Source organism: Melozone crissalis, unplaced genomic scaffold (genome assembly GCF_028551555.1).
Source record: "Melozone crissalis strain CALT ecotype California unplaced genomic scaffold, PUWL_Pcris_2 ptg000063l_1, whole genome shotgun sequence".
In the NCBI taxonomy this organism is placed as follows: Eukaryota; Metazoa; Chordata; class Aves; order Passeriformes; family Passerellidae; genus Melozone; species Melozone crissalis.
Genome location: NW_026535841.1, coordinates 1 through 19,478, shown reverse-complemented (window position 1 = coordinate 19,478; position 19,478 = coordinate 1).

Below are 19,478 nucleotides of genomic sequence, written 5' to 3'. Positions count from 1 at the left end.
AAATCTCGCAGTGTTTAGGGCTTCAACCGGCATTTTGGGGTTAAAACTTGGGAATTCCTTTCTGCCTGGCTTTCGGGCTTTCTGTTTTACCTTTTCTTTCCTTGCTGAGCTGCGATGGCCACAAGTTCAGCTCAGCCTCCCTGCGGGACTGTCCAAATGCCTGCAAGTGCCCCGAAAACCCACTCGGAGCCCCCAAATGCCCCCAGGTCATGGCAGCATTCATCTGGGAGCCCCCAGAATGGCCAGGAAGGAGGGAGGGAGGGAAGGAAGGAGGGCAAAAAGGAAGGAAGGAAGGAAGGAAGGAAGGAAGGAAGGAAGGAAGGAAGGAGAAGGAAGGAAGGAAGGAAGGAATTTCCCGCTGCCGGCAGAGCCCAAATCCGGCAGATTTCTGTCGCCGGCAATGAGGCCGCCCGGATCTGGTGTTTGCTGGCAGCGCCAGCGCCCAGATCTGAAAACTTCTGGTGCCGGCACAGCCCAGTCCAGCGATCTGCTGGCACAGACAGCCAAAGTTTGGAAATTTGCAGGTTCTGGCACCAGCAGCATCCAGCTCTGGTGTTTGCTGGACCACCAGCGCCCAGATGTGGAAACTTCCCAGTGCCTTCACAGCCCAGCTCTAGCAATTTGCTTTTAGCTAGCTCAGGAAGAGAAGTTCCTCTTTCCGTGGAGGAACCGTGACTTTCCTTTTTCTTGGAACTGTTTACACCTGCTCTGGACTGAAAAACCAGACGCAGACGAACGCCGGCAGCAGCTCACACCCCTGGCCCACCGAGCTCCGGGCCACAGGGACTCCGGAGAGACCGAGTGAGCCAACTCCAAGCCACAAAAAGGACTTGCTGAATTTGCCATCTCTTCAGCACTGTCCGAGACTTTATTTAATATTATTCATTTTTCATGCTTGTGAATACTTGACTTGTTCAAGAAACTGGGGTTTTTTCCCCTTTTCTTAAGGGAAGTCTTTCCCTGAACGAGTAGGGGGAGGGGCTGCTTGAATTCGCTTTCTAGACGGACCCCTTTTGGAGGTTTCCTCCCCAAAATTAGCCCTAAGCCAGCACAAACAGTCACCATGAAAACTTCACCAGCGGCATCGTTTCCTGGTGGCAAATCTTGCGACAGAAGGTCGACCTTGTTCTCCGTGAGAGATTCTTGGGAAGAGCAGACAGGAGAAGATTCCTGGAAAACAGAAACAGCTTTCCAGAAGGGAAATGAAAACGAAAGAAACAATCCAAGATGTTTTCCCCTATTGATTTCTGCGCTCCCCTTTCCCGTGTTCGGGCAGGCGCAGGGGCCGTCCCGGGGGGCGCGTGGGGGCTCGGCCGCGGGGCTTGTGGGGGCCAGCGGGGAACGGGCGCAGGGACCGACGGCCGAAACATCGGGAACTCGACGGTAAAATTGGGAAAAACAACTTGGGACCTCCGCAATGGCCCAATTCCCCCCCCCAGTATTCACCTGCCAGCTCCCAAATCCCTCCCATCTCCCCAAATCCTATCCAGGACCCCCACGACCCCTCACGGACCCCCCCAAAACCTCACCCGGGAGCCCCAAAACCCCCCCAGTTCCCCCCAAAAAGCCTCAGCTCCCCCCGACACCGCCTCAGGACCCCTCCAGCCTCGGCTACCACACCCTAATCCCCCCCAGGTCCCCCCAAATCGCCCCCCGGACGCTCCCGCTGCTGCGCCCCCCCTCCCCCGCCGCCGCCTCTGCCGCGCTTGGCTCGGCGCCGCTTACGAGAGCCCAGAAAGCACCCAAATCCCCCCCAAAACCGGCCTCGGAGCCCAAAAATTCCCCCCCCAATTGCCCCAGAGTCCCCGCAAATCCCCCCCGGACACCTCCGCCCCGGCCCGGCCGCTCCCGCCACCGCTGCCCCCGCCGCCGCCGCCGCCGCCTGTGCCGCGCTCGGTTCGGCCGGCGCTCGATGGGAGTCCAGAAACGGCCCCGATTCACCCCAAAACCGACCTGGCGGCCCCCCGATCCCCCCAGGAGCCCCAAAATCCCCCCGATTCCCCCCAAACCCCCCCCCCCCGGACACCCCCAACCTGAGCCGGGCCGATCCCGCCGCCACCATGGCCGCGCCCGGAAGCCCTGAGCATTTTGGCGGGAAATTCCCGCAACTCCGGCCCGAAAAGTCGGGGCTTTTGGGCTTCAATCCCCCCCCGTTCTGGGCATGCATTCGGGTGGGGATTTTGGGGCTGAAAACTCGGGAATGTTGGGCTTGAAAATCGCGACTCTAGGGGTTCCAAACCGGGACCTTTGGGTCCTGGAAGGGGAAAAAAATCGGGGAAGATTTGGGGTTCAAACTCGGATCGTTTGGGGTTCAAGCTCGCCATTTCTGGGCTTGAAAACCTGAATCTTTCAGGGATGGATCTCCGGATTTTTGGGGGTAAAATCCTGCCTTTGTAGGGCCTGAAAAAGGGGGGGAAATGGGAATTTTGGGTCCTTGCAGGGAGAAAATCTCGCAGTGTTTAGGGCTTCAACCGGCATTTTTGGGGTTAAAACTTGGGAATTCCTTTCTGCCTGGCTTTCGGGCTTTCTGTTTTACCTTTTCTTTCCTTGCTGAGCTGCGATGGCCACAAGTTCAGCTCAGCCTCCCTGCGGGACTGTCCAAATGCCTGCAAGTGCCCCGAAAACCCACTCGGGAGCCCCCAAATGCCCCCAGGTCATGGCAGCATTCATCTGGGAGCCCCCAGAATGGCCCAGGAAGGAGGGAGGGAGGGAAGGAAGGAGGGCAAAAAGGAAGGAGGGAAGGAAGGAAGGAAGGAAGGAAGGAAGGAAGGAAGGAAGGAAGGAAGGAAGGAAGGAAGGCAGGAAGGAAGGAAGGAAGGAAGGAAGGAAGGAAGGAAGGAAGGAAGGAAGGAAGGAAGGAAGGAAGGAAGGAAGGAAGGAAGGGAGGGAGGGAGGGAGGGAGGGAGGGAGGAAGGAAGGAAGGAAGGAAGGAAGGAAGTGAAGCCCTAAAGCAGATAGCCTTCCAGAAGTAATGGGGTTAAAACATAGAATGAGAAGCATGTAAAGAAGGGCCTGGCACTAGAACACACGGAGAAAGCACAGCACCAGGAAAACAGAGCAATAAATTAGATAAAAGGTAGAGCATCATGACAGGGGAAGAGATAAGTATAGGAGAAACTAATAAGCTAAGCAGGTTTAGAGCCAGCAATGTCAAAACGACCCTATGGGTTTTGCCAAGCCACGGGATCCAAGCCAAATACACCGGGAATTGACCAAATTAGGAAAAGAGTTCAAAAGTTTAAAGAGGAAGACTCATCAGAAAGACCCCGTCTATGATGAAGGCAACAGGAACGACCACCTGAAAATTCCCCAAAAGAGATGTCTCCACCTACGCTCCGCCCACGCTCCGCCTACACCATGCCCCATATGAATATGCATGATTATGTATCTGATCTGATGTAATCCTATACCCAAAATTGTATATAAGACTTGCTTTGCTATGAGAACTTAGAAATCCATTTTGTGATTTCTCCGACGCGTCGCTAATAAAAATACCTCCTGCTTAATTGACTTAAGCTGAGTCTGATTAGGCAGTCACCCTGCCTGTTTGGGGCAAAATTTGGCATCATTTTCTGGCGACCACGAAGGGACATATGGCACCAGACAGGAGATCCAAGCCTTAAGGGTCCTCTCCCGGGCCCGGGTCTGGGGTCGGGGTCTTCTGGGCGCCTCTGACGGCTTTTCGTCGGGAGAAGCTCCTTCCCTGGACCGGTGCTCTCGGATGGACGCTGGCTGCATCTCCTGCTCAATTAAGAGGTATTTGAATTGCCTATTGGCTTTAAGAGCTATTTGAATTGTTTGTTGGTTTTGGGATAAAGCGCTTTGTTTGGGAAACGAGGGTCAGACGTGACCGCTCGCAGGGTAAGCCGGAGGGACGCCTCGGTAAAAATCCCTGATTTTACGGGTTAAAGTCCCGTAAATACGGGTTAAAGTCCCGTAAATAGAGTACAAAAGGAAACGACTAGGTTATGGTAGAGAAGAGTTGAACTTGGTATCCTTGGTTTGTTTTGCTGTATGGGAGATTGCCTATTGTTCTTTGAGAGTGGGAGAAAGATGTGTTAATTGGTGGTTTTATGTGTTTGTCTTATGTGTCCGCTGTAAAATTTTATAGGGGATGCTTTTATTACTTTCTATGTAAACAGATTGGAAATGTATGTGCATGAACTTGGCAAACTGGTATCTCACGGTCTGCAGGCGACCTCTCGTGGCCCTACCTGGTAAACAGTCCGTTCTGATATAGACCATAAGGCAGGAACTGTTTCATAAAGATGTGTGGGTGAGAGTGAATGAGACGCAGCATCGCTGCGAAGCGAGAGGGAGTCCCGCTCCGCATTTCCTGTTCTTCGCGAGAAGCCAGGTCGGAAACGGACAAAGCGATTGGAAATTGTGTGTATGAAGAGTTAAAATCAATTGACATACAGTATTTGCGAAAAGAAACTGTTCCGGTTAAACAGAAAACGCAGACACAGGGAATAGCCATGGGAAGCCAACAGAGTAAAGATATAAATATGAAAACCCCTTTAGGATGTATCTTAAAACACTGGAAGGACCTGGGAGGGATTCCAGGGGGAAACATAAGTAAAAAAACACTTCTTAAGTATTGCACACAATGGTGGCCTCTGTACCGTCTTGATGACGGAGAAAAGTGGCCACCAGAGGGGACAACTAACTATAATACCATTTTACAACTTATGCTCTTCCTCCGACAGCTCAATAAATGGGATGAGGTAATATACACAGACATGTTTTTCACCCTAAGGAATAAACCTGAGTGGCAAAAGGGATGTGGAATTAATGTAGCCCCTCAGGACCCCCTAGTATTGGCTTTGGAAAGAGATAAGAAAGGTCCGAAGTCAAAGGACCGTTGCTGTGATGCATGCAGTATTGGACAGCAGTGTCTCAAGTTAACAAGGAGGGATAGTGGAAAGGAGAGCGAAATAAGCTTGTGGGAATACCATCCATTCGCTCCAGGGCGGGAAGGACCCCTTCCCGGACCAAAAGAGGAACAAGGGGATCCTAGCCCATTAAAGGAATTGGAGCAGTGGTGGAAATCTAAGTTTGGATGCAGTCCTCAGAAACTAGACAACGGCTGGGAGGAGGGTAGCCCATCAAAATCGGGGATTAGCGAGGGAAAGGGCAGCCCTCAGGAACTAGGTAGCCCACAGGGGTCGGGGAGCTATGTTGACAGCCCACCCAGACTGGAGCTCGAAAGGGAAGAAGGCAGTCCATTGGGAGAAGAGAGCCGGGGGGAGACACGCAGCCCGCCCAAGCTTAGTCCATACGGGGATAGTAACACATCCAGAAATGGGGGTGACTGTAGCATGGAAACTAACACACCAAGGACTGGTGTTTGCAGAATGGAAACCAGCACACCAAAGGCTGGGGACAAGAGCGACTCATGGGGGGGCGACGTCCCTGAATTAAAATATAAGGGGAGTGGTAATGTGACATGCGAAAAGGAGACAGAGAACAACTCGCAGAGATTGAGTATAATAATACAGATAAAGGATAAAAGAGATGGGAAAGCAGCAGAGGATGAGAGGGGTAGTAGCCCGGGGCAGGATAAGGGTCGACAGATATTAGGGGGACGACAGACCCAGGACGGGAGTCGGACGGACTGTGTAATAGAGATAGGAGGTGAAAATGAGGAACTGGACATAGAGGCACAGGAAGAGAACCCCGGGGCAAGGACCAGTCACTCGCATTATACCAGATCTGTGGCACGGGGGGAAACAAAGCAAAGAGAGGAGGGGAACCATACGATAGCTCCTCTCCGACAAATTATGCCAATGGTAGGGGAAAAGACTAGAGTAAAGGTGCCGTTCTCGACAAGTGATTTGAACAATTGGAGGGATGAAGCAAAAAATTTTAGGAGAAATCCGGAGGGAGTAGCAAAGAGATTTGAATTAATGGCGAAGAATTTAGATATTGATTGGGAGGATATAGAAGTGATGCTGTCGGAGCTGACAGATACAGAAAGGGGGCTTGTGTTGGAAACAGGGAGACAACATGCTCAAGTGTTACCGGGGAGAATAGAAGATAATTTTCCCAGCAGTAAACCAGAATGGGACCCAGGTAACGCGGATCATTATCAACGGTTGGTGCAGTATAGGAAACTGATAGCGATGGGCTTGCGTAATGCAATCCCTAAGGCTATCAACTGGTCAGTGCTATATAACATCAGGCAAGGAAAGGATGAGACCCCATCGGAGTTCTTGGACAGACTCAGGGCGGCAATGAGACAATACACACCCCTAGACCCGGCAACAGAAGAAGGGAAACAGCACCTGCTAGGGTTAATGATGGGACAGAGTAACCCAGACATCAGGAAGAAGTTACAAAAGCTTGAGCACCCAGCAAACAAAAACCTAGAGACACTGCTAAATGAGGCATGGAAGGTATATAATAATAGAGAAGCAGAAGAGAAGAAAAAGGAAGACAGGAGGATAGCCCGAGTGGTGGCTGTAGCAGTGGCAGCTCAAAAGACAGGTTACCCGGAGCCTGGAACTCGAGGAAGGGGTAGAGGCAACCCAATGGGAAGGGGAGGGAGACTCCAGCCCCACCCCACTAGGGTAGGGCCAAATCAATGTGCGCACTGCCTACAGATGGGGCACTGGAGGCGAGAATGTCCCCAACTGAGGGAAAGATTTATGGCCACTACCACCACCACACATCAGGATAGTGAATGACGGGGACCGGTGGGCCGTACCCTAGCAGACCCACTGGTTAAAATGGAGCTAGGGGAAGGTAAAAAGGAATTGCAATTTTTAATTGATACGGGAGCAACTTTTTCGGTTTTAAATCAGGAATTGGTACCTAAAAGTGATGAATTTGTACAAGTTGTGGGAGCAACAGGCCAACCAGAAAAAGCTTACTTTTTGAAACCCATTAAATACAAAATTGGGAAACAAATGGGAATACATCAGTTCCTGTATTTACCAAATTCACCAAAGCCCTTATTGGGAAGAGACCTATTGGAAAACCTGGGAGCCATAATAAAGTTCAACAAGGACAAATTGGAATTTCAAGTAAACGATGAACAACTGATTACAGCCCTAAGCCTAACAATCAGTTGTGTGGAACCCAAACCTGAGAACCACAATTTCGAGCAAATCCTGAGCAAGGCTTATCCATTGGTATGGGCTACAGATATACCTGGAAAATCAAAACGAGCGACACCGATTGTTGTCGAACTTAAGGTCGGGGCAAGACCGGTGGTAAGAAAACAATACCCTCTGAGGATAGAAGACAGAAAGGGAATTGAGCCCATAATCAAAAGGTTTTTAGAATTAGGGTTATTGGTAGAATGTGAATCGGACTTTAATACACCGATCTTGCCAGTAAAGAAACCTAATGGAACGTATAGGCTCGTTCAGGATCTGAGGGCAGTAAACGAAATAACCAAGACATTACACCCGGTGGTTGCTAATCCATATACGCTTTTAACTAGGCTAAAGGATAGCCTGGCCTGGTTCACCGTATTAGATTTGAAAGACGCATTCTTCTGCCTTCCCTTAGCCCCCAAGAGTCAAAGGATTTTTGCCTTTGAGTGGGAATCAGTAGATAGGGGGAGAAAGACCCAACTTACCTGGACACGGTTGCCCCAAGGCTGGTCTAACTCGCCCACGATCTTTGGGAATCAGTTAGCCAAAGAATTAGAACAATGGGAAGGGCCGCCGGGAGATGGCGCTCTCCTGCAGTACGTAGACGACCTCCTAATAGCGACAGTGACGGAGGAAGAATGCATTGAATGGACTATTTCCTTGTTGAATTTCCTGGGTTTAAGTGGATATCGAGTCTCTCAACAGAAAGCACAACTGGTGCAAAAGGAAGTGGTGTACTTGGGATACGAAATCTCCAGAGGACAGCGATCCCTGGGAGCAGCCAGGAAAGAGGCCATCTGCCAGATGCCCAAACCAGAGACGGTGAGAGACCTGCGCGCCTTTCTGGGGATGACAGGTTGGTGTCGGCTATGGATCTACCAGTATGGGATACTCGCTAAACCATTGTATGATTTGCTAAAAGAAACCAAGAATGTCCTAGTTTGGACTCCCGAGGCGGAAGGGGCCTTTAAGAGGCTGAAGCGGGAGCTGATGAGAGCACCAGCCTTAGGTCTCCCAGATGTGTCAAAACCATTCTGGCTATTTTCCCATGAGCGGCAAGGGATGGCCCTAGGAGTACTGGCACAGCAGTTGGGACCACACAAGAGAGCTGTGGCCTACTTCTCCAAGCGATTGGATGAAGTAAGTAAAGGATGGCCAGGCTGTCTGAGGGCAGTGGCCGCAGTAATAATTAACATAGAAGAGGCCAGGAAGTTTACGCTGGGCCAAAAGGTGACTGTGTTAGTATCCCACACTGTGTCAGCTGTGCTGGAACAGAAAGGCAACCATTGGTTGTCGCCTTCCAGATTTTTAAAGTACCAGGCCATCCTGGCTGAATCAGATGATGTAACCATTCAGGTAACTAATATTGTGAACCCAGCTTCATTCTTAGAAGGAAGAGCTCCAGCAGAACCCATCGAACATGACTGCCTGGAAACAATTGAAGCCGTCTACTCCAGTCGCCCAGATCTCAAAGAAGAGCCGTTCGAAGGCGCGGACAACTGGTTTTCGGATGGCAGCAGCTTCGTGAGGCAAGGAGTAAGAATGGCTGGCTATGCAGTCACCACTACAGAGAGGGTAATTGAGTCAAACCCCCTGCCTGCAGGGACTTCATCTCAAAAAGCAGAGCTGATAGCCCTGACCCGAGCCCTGGAATTAGCAGAGAACATGCAAATTAATATATGGACAGACTCTAAATATGCCTTTTCTGTCGTACATGCTCATGGAGCCATCTGGAAAGAAAGAGGACTGTTGACTACACAAGGAAAAACAGTCAAACATGCAGGAGAGGTTCTGCGACTGCTGGAGGCGGTCCAACTCCCAACACAGGTGGCCATAATGCATTGCAAGGGGCATTTGAAAGGCAATACTATTCCAGAAATAGGGAACAGGAAGGCAGATACAGAAGCTAAATTGGTGGCCATAAGAAATAAGAAAGCGGAAATAGCGGCCCTAATACCAGGGGAGCTGGATATCAATATCCAGCCAGATTACCAAGAATCAGATCATAAGTGGATTCAAAGGAATAAGGGCAAAATACTAGAAAATGGTTGGGGTCGATTAGAAACAGGACAGTTAGTGATACCAGGAAACGTGATGTGGCAGTTTGTGAAGGCAGAACATGAGAAGGCCCATTGGGGCCTAGATTCGCTTTACCAATATTTGCAGACCAGAATAGCAGGACCAAAATTATTTACTACTATAAAACACGTTACGTCCCAGTGTGAACGGTGTCTGAAGAACAACCCAAACACAGGAACCAAAGTACACCTAGGAGCTATAAACCGAGGTAAATTCCCAGGTGAGATATGGCAAATTGATTTTTCTGAACTCCCAAGAAAAGGGGGGTTTTGGTACCTGTTGGTATTAACTGACACATTTTCTGGGTGGCCTGAAGCATTCCCCTGTAGGACAAATAAGGAAAGAGAGGTAACTAGAGTACTATTGAATGAAATTATTCCACGGTTTGGGGTACCGAAGAGCATTTCTTCAGATAGAGGTACACATTTCTGTGCAAAAGTAGTGAAAGCAATAAGCAAAGCATTACAAATCAATTGGCAATTGCACACGCCCTACCGTCCACAGGCCAGTGGGCAAGTGGAAAAGATGAATCATCTTATCAAACAGCAAATTGCTAAAATATGCCAAGAGACTAATTTGCAGTGGTATCAAGCTTTGCCTATTGCTCTGCTGAGACTGAGAGTCAAGCCAAGATCGAAGGAAAAGTTAAGTCCTTTTGAAATTCTATATGGTAGACCTTATGCTATGCAAGCTGTAAATGGGGATGTCATAGACCAGATTGGTAATCAATACATTTACGATTATGTAATTGCGGTGGGGAAACAGTTTGATAAGAATGCTGCTGTGATGATAGAGCACCAACCTAAGCAACCGGATTACAAATTGCATCCGTTTAACCCCGGGGATTGGGTGTATGTTAAGAATCTTTCAGGAAAACCCCTACAAGAAAAGTGGGAGGGACCTTTCCAAGTGCTGCTGACTACCTTCACCGCGGTTCGGATCAAGGAGCGACCTACGTGGATCCACTATTCACGGGTCAAGAGAGCTCCGGAAAACCAACAAGAGGAGATTAAACCTGCCCTAGATGTACAGACTTCTGAGTCAGCTGTCTCCGCAGGATCACGTGAGAATCCAACATAAACTAACATTGACTTTGCCAAAACCTTTATCTCTCATAGCAGAATTTAATGCCGAAGCTAGAGCTGCATTGCGTAGCACGCCAATACAGTGGATAGGGTGGGTCGAAACGTACAGTCAACAAGGACCTGACCCACAGGACCCTATTCACGATCGGCCGTGCTTTGGATGTGGGGAAAGAAATTGTGTGGGACTAATTGGATTTCTTTGTGGAGGTTGCGATAGAAAATTTTGGAACGTACAAAGTTGTTTACTGGACCTCCAATGTTATGAGTGTAGCTGCAGAGAAGCAAGGGAAAATGACGACTATTTGGCCTTAGAGAAATTCGCTAACAGACCCATTTTAGAGGCTAAGGAATTGTTTGAAGCTCCCGAACAAATTGTATTAGGGTGGTGCCATTGGAAAGTACACCGCTGGTTACAATATTGTTTGAAACTTAGTCGTTCTAAGGTTTTATCGACCCGTTGCTATTCTTCTGTCCCACGACATCCACTAACAAGTGACCAAATTGGACCCTTTAAAAAACAAAGAGATTTAGACACTGAACTAGAAAAGGCTATTTTACGAGTAGAACAAATTCACATCAAGCAACGAGAACGCCAAAAGAAACAAAATTGACAGCCAGACATTATGACCCTGACTCCACCCCAAACCTTTACAACTCTGATCATTGGACTCTTGATAAGTATAGCTCTTCCCCAAGACTCTTCCCCAATAGACCCATGGTCTCATGCACATCAGTGTATCCACCCGGAATTAGGAATGAGCGGACCCTACTTCGAGGTTTATGCCTTACGTAACAATCAGCCATATGCAAGTAAAGTATGGCATCAGCCCTCCATGATAGCATACAAGGGAGACCAAATCCAAATTGGGTGTCGAGAGCTTGACCCAACAGGAGAAAGAGGAGGAAAAACAAGGCGGCTGGTATTAACAATTCAACCCTCGATGCCAGCCTCTAAACAAAACCTAATTACCTTTAGTCTAGTGAAAATGGGCAAACCCATTGCCTGGACTCAACAAAAGGGCCCAATTTCATGTCAGTGGAGCGACTTCAGGGAAGATCCACCTGGATCACAACCCCGAAACTCGGTGATTTATAGAGCATCTAGTGGTCCTGAGGGAGGAGAAGCACTGTGTGAGATGGTATTTAGATTGGATCAGTCAATGACGTTCACATGTGAAAGGGAGTTAAAAACACTGGGACAGGGTTTTAGCTCCCTCGGGCGTGTTTTCGGGCGTGCTGCCGAATATAGGATACAATTACCAGAAGATGTGATCCCATTGTATCCAGATCTAGACTTGCCTCAAGAAACCACCCTACCAGTGGAGTGTAAAGCAGTACACAACCTAACCTTTATAGGGCCTCAGGTGATAAGAAAATCTAACGAACTAAAATTATTGTTGGACCCCACTTATTCCCTGAAAAAGGTGCAAATGAACATTCACACCGATATTACTTATTTGCAAAAGGATTGTCGACCATTTATACAGCAAAGCCTTAAGGGATGGAATGCATGGCTAGCGACAAGGTCTCATCACAGAAAAACAAAAAGAGATCTAAGTGGGTGGATTGGCACCGGATTTGGCATAGTAAACACAATAGATCAAGAGGTATTAGTAAACAAATTAAGTACCGTCACATCGAGCTTAGGAAAGCTTAAGGTGCCTCTCAGTACATCCATGCTTACATTAGCCGAAACACAATCGCTAGTGGTGAAATTACTAGCCATGGTAGCAAACCATACTGCAGAAGATTTTGTAAAGCTCACTGACTACACAGGGGAACTCAGCAGAGACGTTGTACTCGCTATCCAATGCTCTCAGACGCAACAATGGGTACAATCAGTAGCGGCAGGAATAATGAGAGAAGGAACGTCAGGTATATTACCTCAAGAAATAAGGGAAACAATATTAAAGGACAATCACACTACACAATTTGAGAGGGACCAACAGGCTTGGTGGCAACTAGTGAACTTCACCTATGAGCCTCAACAAGAACACATTGAAGCTTATGTCCTCACCATTAGTGCGGCAGAGGAAAGAGCTATCTTTCCCATCCTCACTCTAGGGACAACACACCAAAAAGTCGTTGTTAGGCCAATAAACCATAACGTCTGGGCCAGTTATGATTACACCAAAAATAGGTGGCAATCGGTTAGCACGGAAGCATGTATCCCTAGAGGACAATTAGGCTATGTTTGCGAAAATGCTGTGGTAGAAGCCGAAGATTTATGCTTAGATGCTGAAAACAGTGTATGTACCTTAGAAATGCTTCCGCATGATAAAACACAATCACAAGTTTACTATATAGGAAATGGGTGTGCTTGCGTAAGGACAGCTTGTGACAACGTCACTATAGATAATTGCCTAGAAGAGACTAACAATACTAACTTTTGTGTATGCAACTTTACCAAGATCATAGGTTGTGATTTTCATTACACTGTCCCAATAACTACCCAACAGCTAATTAACACAAATTTCAACCTATATCAAGAGATACCGAAATTACAAATAGGGATGGACGTCAAAATCCTCAAAGCAATGCTTGCACACCCTGAAGTAAAGAAATTGGTGCAAAAGGTGAATCAAACAACTAAACGAATGATATGGCAGATAGAACACAATTCAGAAAAGATAAAGAATGTCCTGACCGAAGTAGAACAAGTAGGCCAGCATCACTGGTGGGACATCCTTACAGGATACTCCCCAACAGCTACACAGGTCTTCCATTACCTGGTGCACCCAATGCTAGTAGTAATTGTAGCTTTGTTATTACTAACTCTTACAAACATCTGTTTGTGGTGGAAATTAAGGGGCATAATGAAGAGGACCCAAATGATTTGGGCAATGGTACGAGCCTATCAGCGTCCTGTGGGACCAGAACTTGACGAAAGAATTCGTAAGTTACTAGAAAAAGGGGGGAAATGAAGCCCTAAAGCAGATAGCCTTCCAGAAGTAATGGGTTAAAACATAGAATGAGAAGCATGTAAAGAAGGGCCTGGCACTAGAACACACGGAGAAAGCACAGCACCAGGAAAACAGAGCAATAAATTAGATAAAAGGTAGAGCATCATGACAGGGGAAGAGATAAGTATAGGAGAAACTAATAAGCTAAGCAGGTTTAGAGCCAGCAATGTCAAAACGACCCTATGGGTTTTGCCAAGCCACGGGATCCAAGCCAAATACACCGGGAATTGACCAAATTAGGAAAAGAGTTCAAAAGTTTAAAGAGGAAGACTCATCAGAAAGACCCCGTCTATGATGAAGGCAACAGGAACGACCACCTGAAAATTCCCCAAAAGAGATGTCTCCACCTACGCTCCGCCCACGCTCCGCCTACACCATGCCCCATATGAATATGCATGATTATGTATCTGATCTGATGTAATCCTATACCCAAAATTGTATATAAGACTTGCTTTGCTATGAGAACTTAGAAATCCATTTTGTGATTTCTCCGACGCGTCGCTAATAAAAATACCTCCTGCTTAATTGACTTAAGCTGAGTCTGATTAGGCAGTCACCCTGCCTGTTTGGGGCAAAATTTGGCATCAGAAGGAAGGAAGGAAGGAAGGAAGGAAGGAAGGAAGGAAGGAAGGAAGGAAGGAAGGAAGGAAGGAAGGAATTTCCCGCTGCCGGCAGAGCCCAAATCCGGCAGATTTCTGTCGCCGGCAATGAGGCCGCCCGGATCTGGTGTTTGCTGGCAGCGCCAGCGCCCAGATCTGAAAACTTCCTGGTGCCGGCACAGCCCAAGTCCAGCGATCTGCTGGCACAGACAGCCAAAGTTTGGAAATTTGCAGGTTCTGGCACCAGCACCATCCAGCTCTGGTGTTTGCTGGACCACCAGCGCCCAGATATGGAAACTTCCCGGTGCCTTCACAGCCCAGCTCTAGCAATTTGCTTTTAGCTAGCTCAGGAAGAGAAGTTCCTCTTTCCGTGGAGGAACCGTGACTTTCCTTTTTCTTGGAACTGTTTACACCTGCTCTGGACTGAAAACCCAGACGAACGCCGGCAGCAGCTCACACCCCTGGCCCACCGAGCTCCGGGCCAGAGGGACTCCGGAGAGACCGAGTGAGCCAACTCCAAGCCACAAAAAGGACTTGCTGAATTTGTCATCTCTTCAGCACTGTCCGAGACTTTATTTAATATTATTCATTTTTCATGCCTGTGAATACTTGACTTGTTCAAGAAACTGGGGTTTTTTCCCCTTTTCTTAAGGGAAGTCTTTCCCTGAACGAGTAGGGGGAGGGGCTGCTTGAATTCGCTTTCTAGACGGACCCCTTTTGGAGGTTTCCTCCCCAAAAGTAGCCCTAAGCCAGCACAAACAGTCACCATGAAAACTTCACCAGCGGCATCGTTTCCTGGTGGCAAATCTTGCGACAGAAGGTCGACCTTGTTCTCCGTGAGAGATTCTTGGGAAGAGCAGACAGGAGAAGATTCCTGGAAAACAGAAACAGCTTTCCAGAAGGGAAATGAAAACGAAAGAAACAATCCAAGATGTTTTCCCCTATTGATTTCTGCGCTCCCCTTTCCCGTGTTCGGGCAGGCGCAGGGGCCGTCCCGGGGGCGCGTGGGGCTCGGCCGCGGGGCTTGTGGGGCCAGCGGGGAACGGGCGCAGGGACCGACGGCCGAAACATCGGGAACTCGACGGTAAAAATTGGGAAAAACAACTTGGGACCTCCGCAATGGCCCAATTCCCCCCCCAGTATTCACCTGCCAGCTCCCAAATCCCTCCCATCTCCCCAAATCCTATCCAGGACCCCCACGACCCCTCACGGACCCCCCCAAAACCTCACCCGGGAGCCCCAAAACCCCCCCAGTTCCCCCCAAAAAGCCTCAGCTCCCCCCGACACCGCCTCAGGACCCCTCCAGCCTCGGCTACCACACCCTAATCCCCCCCAGGTCCCCCCAAATCGGCCCCCGGACGCTCCCGCTGCTGCGCCCCCCCTCCCCCGCCGCCGCCTCTGCCGCGCTTGGCTCGGCGCCGCTTACGAGAGCCCAGAAAGCACCCAAATCCCCCCCAAAACCGGCCTCGGAGCCCAAAAATTCCCCCCCCAATTGCCCCAGAGTCCCCGCAAATCCCCCCCGGACACCTCCGCTCCGGCCCGGCCGCTCCCGCCACCGCTGCCCCCGCCGCCGCCGCCGCCTGTGCCGCGCTCGGTTCGGCCGCGCTCGATGGGAGTCCAGAAACGGCCCCGATTCACCCCAAAACCGACCTGGCGGCCCCCCGATCCCCCCAGGAGCCCCAAAATCCCCCCGATTCCCCCCAAACCCCCCCCCCCCGGACACCCCCAACCTGAGCCGGGCCGATCCCGCCGCCACCATGGCCGCGCCCGGAAGCCCTGAGCATTTTGGCGGGAAATTCCTGGAACTCCGGCCCGAAAAGTCGGGGCTTTTGGGCTTCAATCCCCCCCCGTTCTGGGCATGCATTCGGGTGGGGATTTTGGGGGTGAAAACTCGGGAATGTTGGGCTTGAAAATCGCGACTCTAGGGGTTCCAAACCGGGACCTTTGGGTCCTGGAAGGGGAAAAAAATCGGGGAAGATTTGGGGTTCAAACTCGGATCGTTTGGGGTTCAAGCTCGCCATTTCTGGGCTTGAAAACCTGAATCTTTCAGGGATGGATCTCCGGATTTTTGGGGTAAAATCCTGCCTTTGTAGGGCCTGAAAAAGGGGGGGAAATGGGAATTTTGGGTCCTTGCAGGGAGAAAATCTCGCAGTGTTTAGGGCTTCAACCGGCATTTTTGGGGTTAAAACTTGGGAATTCCTTTCTGCCTGGCTTTCGGGCTTTCTGTTTTACCTTTTCTTTCCTTGCTGAGCTGCGATGGCCACAAGTTCAGCTCAGCCTCCCTGCGGGACTGTCCAAATGCCTGCAAGTGCCCCGAAAACCCACTCGGGAGCCCCCAAATGCCCCCAGGTCATGGCAGCATTCATCTGGGAGCCCCCAGAATGGCCCAGGAAGGAGGGAGGGAGGGAAGATAGGAGGGAAAAAAGGAAGGAAGGAGGGAGGGAGGGAAGGAAGGAAGGAAGGAAGGAAGGAAGGAAGGAAGGAAGGCAGGAAGGAAGGAAGGAAGGAATGAAGGAAGGAAGGAAGGAAGGAAGGAAGGAAGGAAGGAAGGAAGGAATTTCCCGCTGCCGGCAGAGCCCAAATCCGGCAGATTTCTGTCGCCGGCAATGAGGCCGCCCGGATCTGGTGTTTGCTGGCAGCGCCAGCGCCCAGATCTGAAAACTTCCTGGTGCCGGCACAGCCCAAGTCCAGCGATCTGCTGGCACAGACAGCCAAAGTTTGGAAATTTGCAGGTTCTGGCACCAGCAGCATCCAGCTCTGGTGTTTGCTGGACCACCAGCGCCCAGATGTGGAAACTTCCCGGTGCCTTCACAGCCCAGCTCTAGCAATTTGCTTTTAGCTAGCTCAGGAAGAGAAGTTCCTCTTTCCGTGGAGGAACCGTGACTTTCCTTTTTCTTGGAACTGTTTACACCTGCTCTGGACTGAAAACCCAGACGAACGCCGGCAGCAGCTCACACCCCTGGCCCACCGAGCTCCGGGCCACAGGGACTCCGGAGAGACCGAGTGAGCCAACTCCAAGCCACAAAAAGGACTTGCTGAATTTGCCATCTCTTCAGCACTGTCCGAGACTTTATTTAATATTATTCATTTTTCATGCTTGTGAATACTTGACTTGTTCAAGAAACTGGGGTTTTTTCCCCTTTTCTTAAGGGAAGTCTTTCCCTGAACGAGTAGGGGGAGGGGCTGCTTGAATTCGCTTTCTAGACGGACCCCTTTTGGAGGTTTCCTCCCCAAATTAGCCCTAAGCCAGCACAAACAGTCACCATGAAAACTTCACCAGCGGCATCGTTTCCTGGTGGCAAATCTTGCGACAGAAGGTCGACCTTGTTCTCCGTGAGAGATTCTTGGGAAGAGCAGACAGGAGAAGATTCCTGGAAAACAGAAACAGCTTTCCAGAAGGGAAATGAAAACGAAAGAAACAATCCAAGATGTTTTTCCCCTATTGATTTCTGCGCTCCCCTTTCCCGTGTTCGGGCAGGCGCAGGGGCCGTCCCGGGGGCGCGTGGGGCTCGGCCGCGGGGCTTGTGGGGCCAGCGGGGAACGGGCGCAGGGACCGACGGCTGAAACATCGGGAACTCGACGGTAAAAATTGGGAAAAACAACTTGGGACCTCCGCAATGGCCCAATTCCCCCCCCAGTATTCACCTGCCAGCTCCCAAATCCCTCCCATCTCCCCAAATCCTATCCAGGACCCCCACGACCCCTCACGGACCCCCCCAAAACCTCACCCGGGAGCCCCAAAACCCCCCCAGTTCCCCCAAAAAGCCTCAGCTCCCCCCGACACCGCCTCAGGACCCCTCCAGCCTCGGCTACCACACCCTAATCCCCCCCAGGTCCCCCCAAATCGCCCCCCGGACGCTCCCGCTGCTGCGCCCCCCCTCCCCCGCCGCCGCCTCTGCCGCGCTAGGCTCGGCGCCGCTTACGAGAGCCCAGAAAGCACCCCAATCCCCCCCAAAACCGGCCTCGGAGCCCAAAAATTCCCCCCCCAATTGCCCCAGAGTCCCCGCAAATCCCCCCCGGACACCTCCGCCCCGGCCCGGCCGCTCCCGCCACCGCTGCCCCCGCCGCCGCCGCCGCCGCCTGTGCCGCGCTCGGTTCGGCCGCGCTCGATGGGAGTCCAGAAACGGCCCCGATTCACCCCAAAACCGACCTGGCGGCCCCCCGATCCCCCCAGGAGCCCCAAAATCCCCCCGATTCCCCCCAAACCCCCCCCCCCCCCCGGACACCCCCAACCTGAGCCGGGCCGATCCCGCCGCCACCATGGCCGCGCCCGGAAGCCCTGAGCATTTTGGCGGGAAAATTCCCGCAACTCCGGCCCGAAAAGTCGGGGCTTTTGGGCTTCAATCCCCCCCCGTTCTGGGCATGCATTCGGGTGGGGATTTTGGGGCTGAAAACTCGGGAATGTTGGGCTTGAAAATCGCGACTCTAGGGGTTCCAAACCGGGACCTTTGGGTCCTGGAAGGGGAAAAAATCGGGGAAGATTTGGGGTTCAAAACTCGGATCGTTTGGGGTTCAAGCTCGCCATTTCTGGGCTTGAAAACCTGAATCTTTCAGGGATGGATCTCCGGATTTTTGGGGTAAAATCCTGCCTTTGTAGGGCCTGAAAAAGGGGGGGAAATGGGAATTTTGGGTCCTTGCAGGGAGAAAATCTCGCAGTGTTTAGGGCTTCAACCGGCATTTTTGGGGTTAAAACTTGGGAATTCCTTCTGCCTGGCTTTCGGCTTTCTGTTTTTACCTTTTCTTTCCTTGCTGAGCTGCGATGGCCACAAGTTCAGCTCAGCCTCCCTGCGGGACTGTCCAAATGCCTGCAAGTGCCCCGAAAACCCACTCGGGAGCCCCCAAATGCCCCCAGGTCATGCAGCATTCATCTGGGAGCCCCCAGAATGGCCCAGGAAGGAGGGGAGGGAGGGAAGGAAGAGGGCAAAAAGGAAGGAAGGAGGGAAGGAAGGAAGGAAGGAAGGGAGGGAGGGAGGGAGGGAGGGAGGGAGGCAGGAAGGAAGGAAGGAGGAGGGAAGGAAGGAAGGAAGGAAGGAAGGAAGGAAGGAAGGAAGGAAGGAAGGAAGGAAGGAAGGAAGGAAGGAAGGAAGGAAGGAAGGGAGGGAGGCAGGAAGGAAGGAAGGAAGGAAGGAGGAAGGAAGGAAGGAAGGAAGGAAGGAAGGAAGGAAGGAAGGAAGGAATTTCCCGCTGCCGGAAGAGCCCAAATCCGGCAGATTTCTGTCGCCGGCAATGAGGGCCGCCCGGATCTGGTGTTTGCTGGCAGCGCCAGCGCCCAGATCTGAAAACTTCCTGGTGCCGGCACAGCCCAAGTCCAGCAATCTGCTGGCACAGACAGCCAAAGTTTGGAAATTTGCAGGTTCTGGCACCAGCAGCATCCAGCTCTGGTGTTTGCTGGACCACCAGCGCCCAGATGTGGAAACTTCCCGGTGCCTTCACAGCCCAGCTCTAGCAATTTGCTTTTAGCTAGCTCAGGAAGAGAAGTTCCTCTTTCCGTGGAGGAACCGTGACTTTCCTTTTTCTTGGAACTGTTTACACCTGCTCTGGACTGAAAACCCAGACGAACGCCGGCAGCAGCTCACACCCCTGGCCCACCGAGCTCCGGGCCAGAGGGACTCGGAGAGACCGAGTGAGCCAACTCCAAGCCACAAAAAG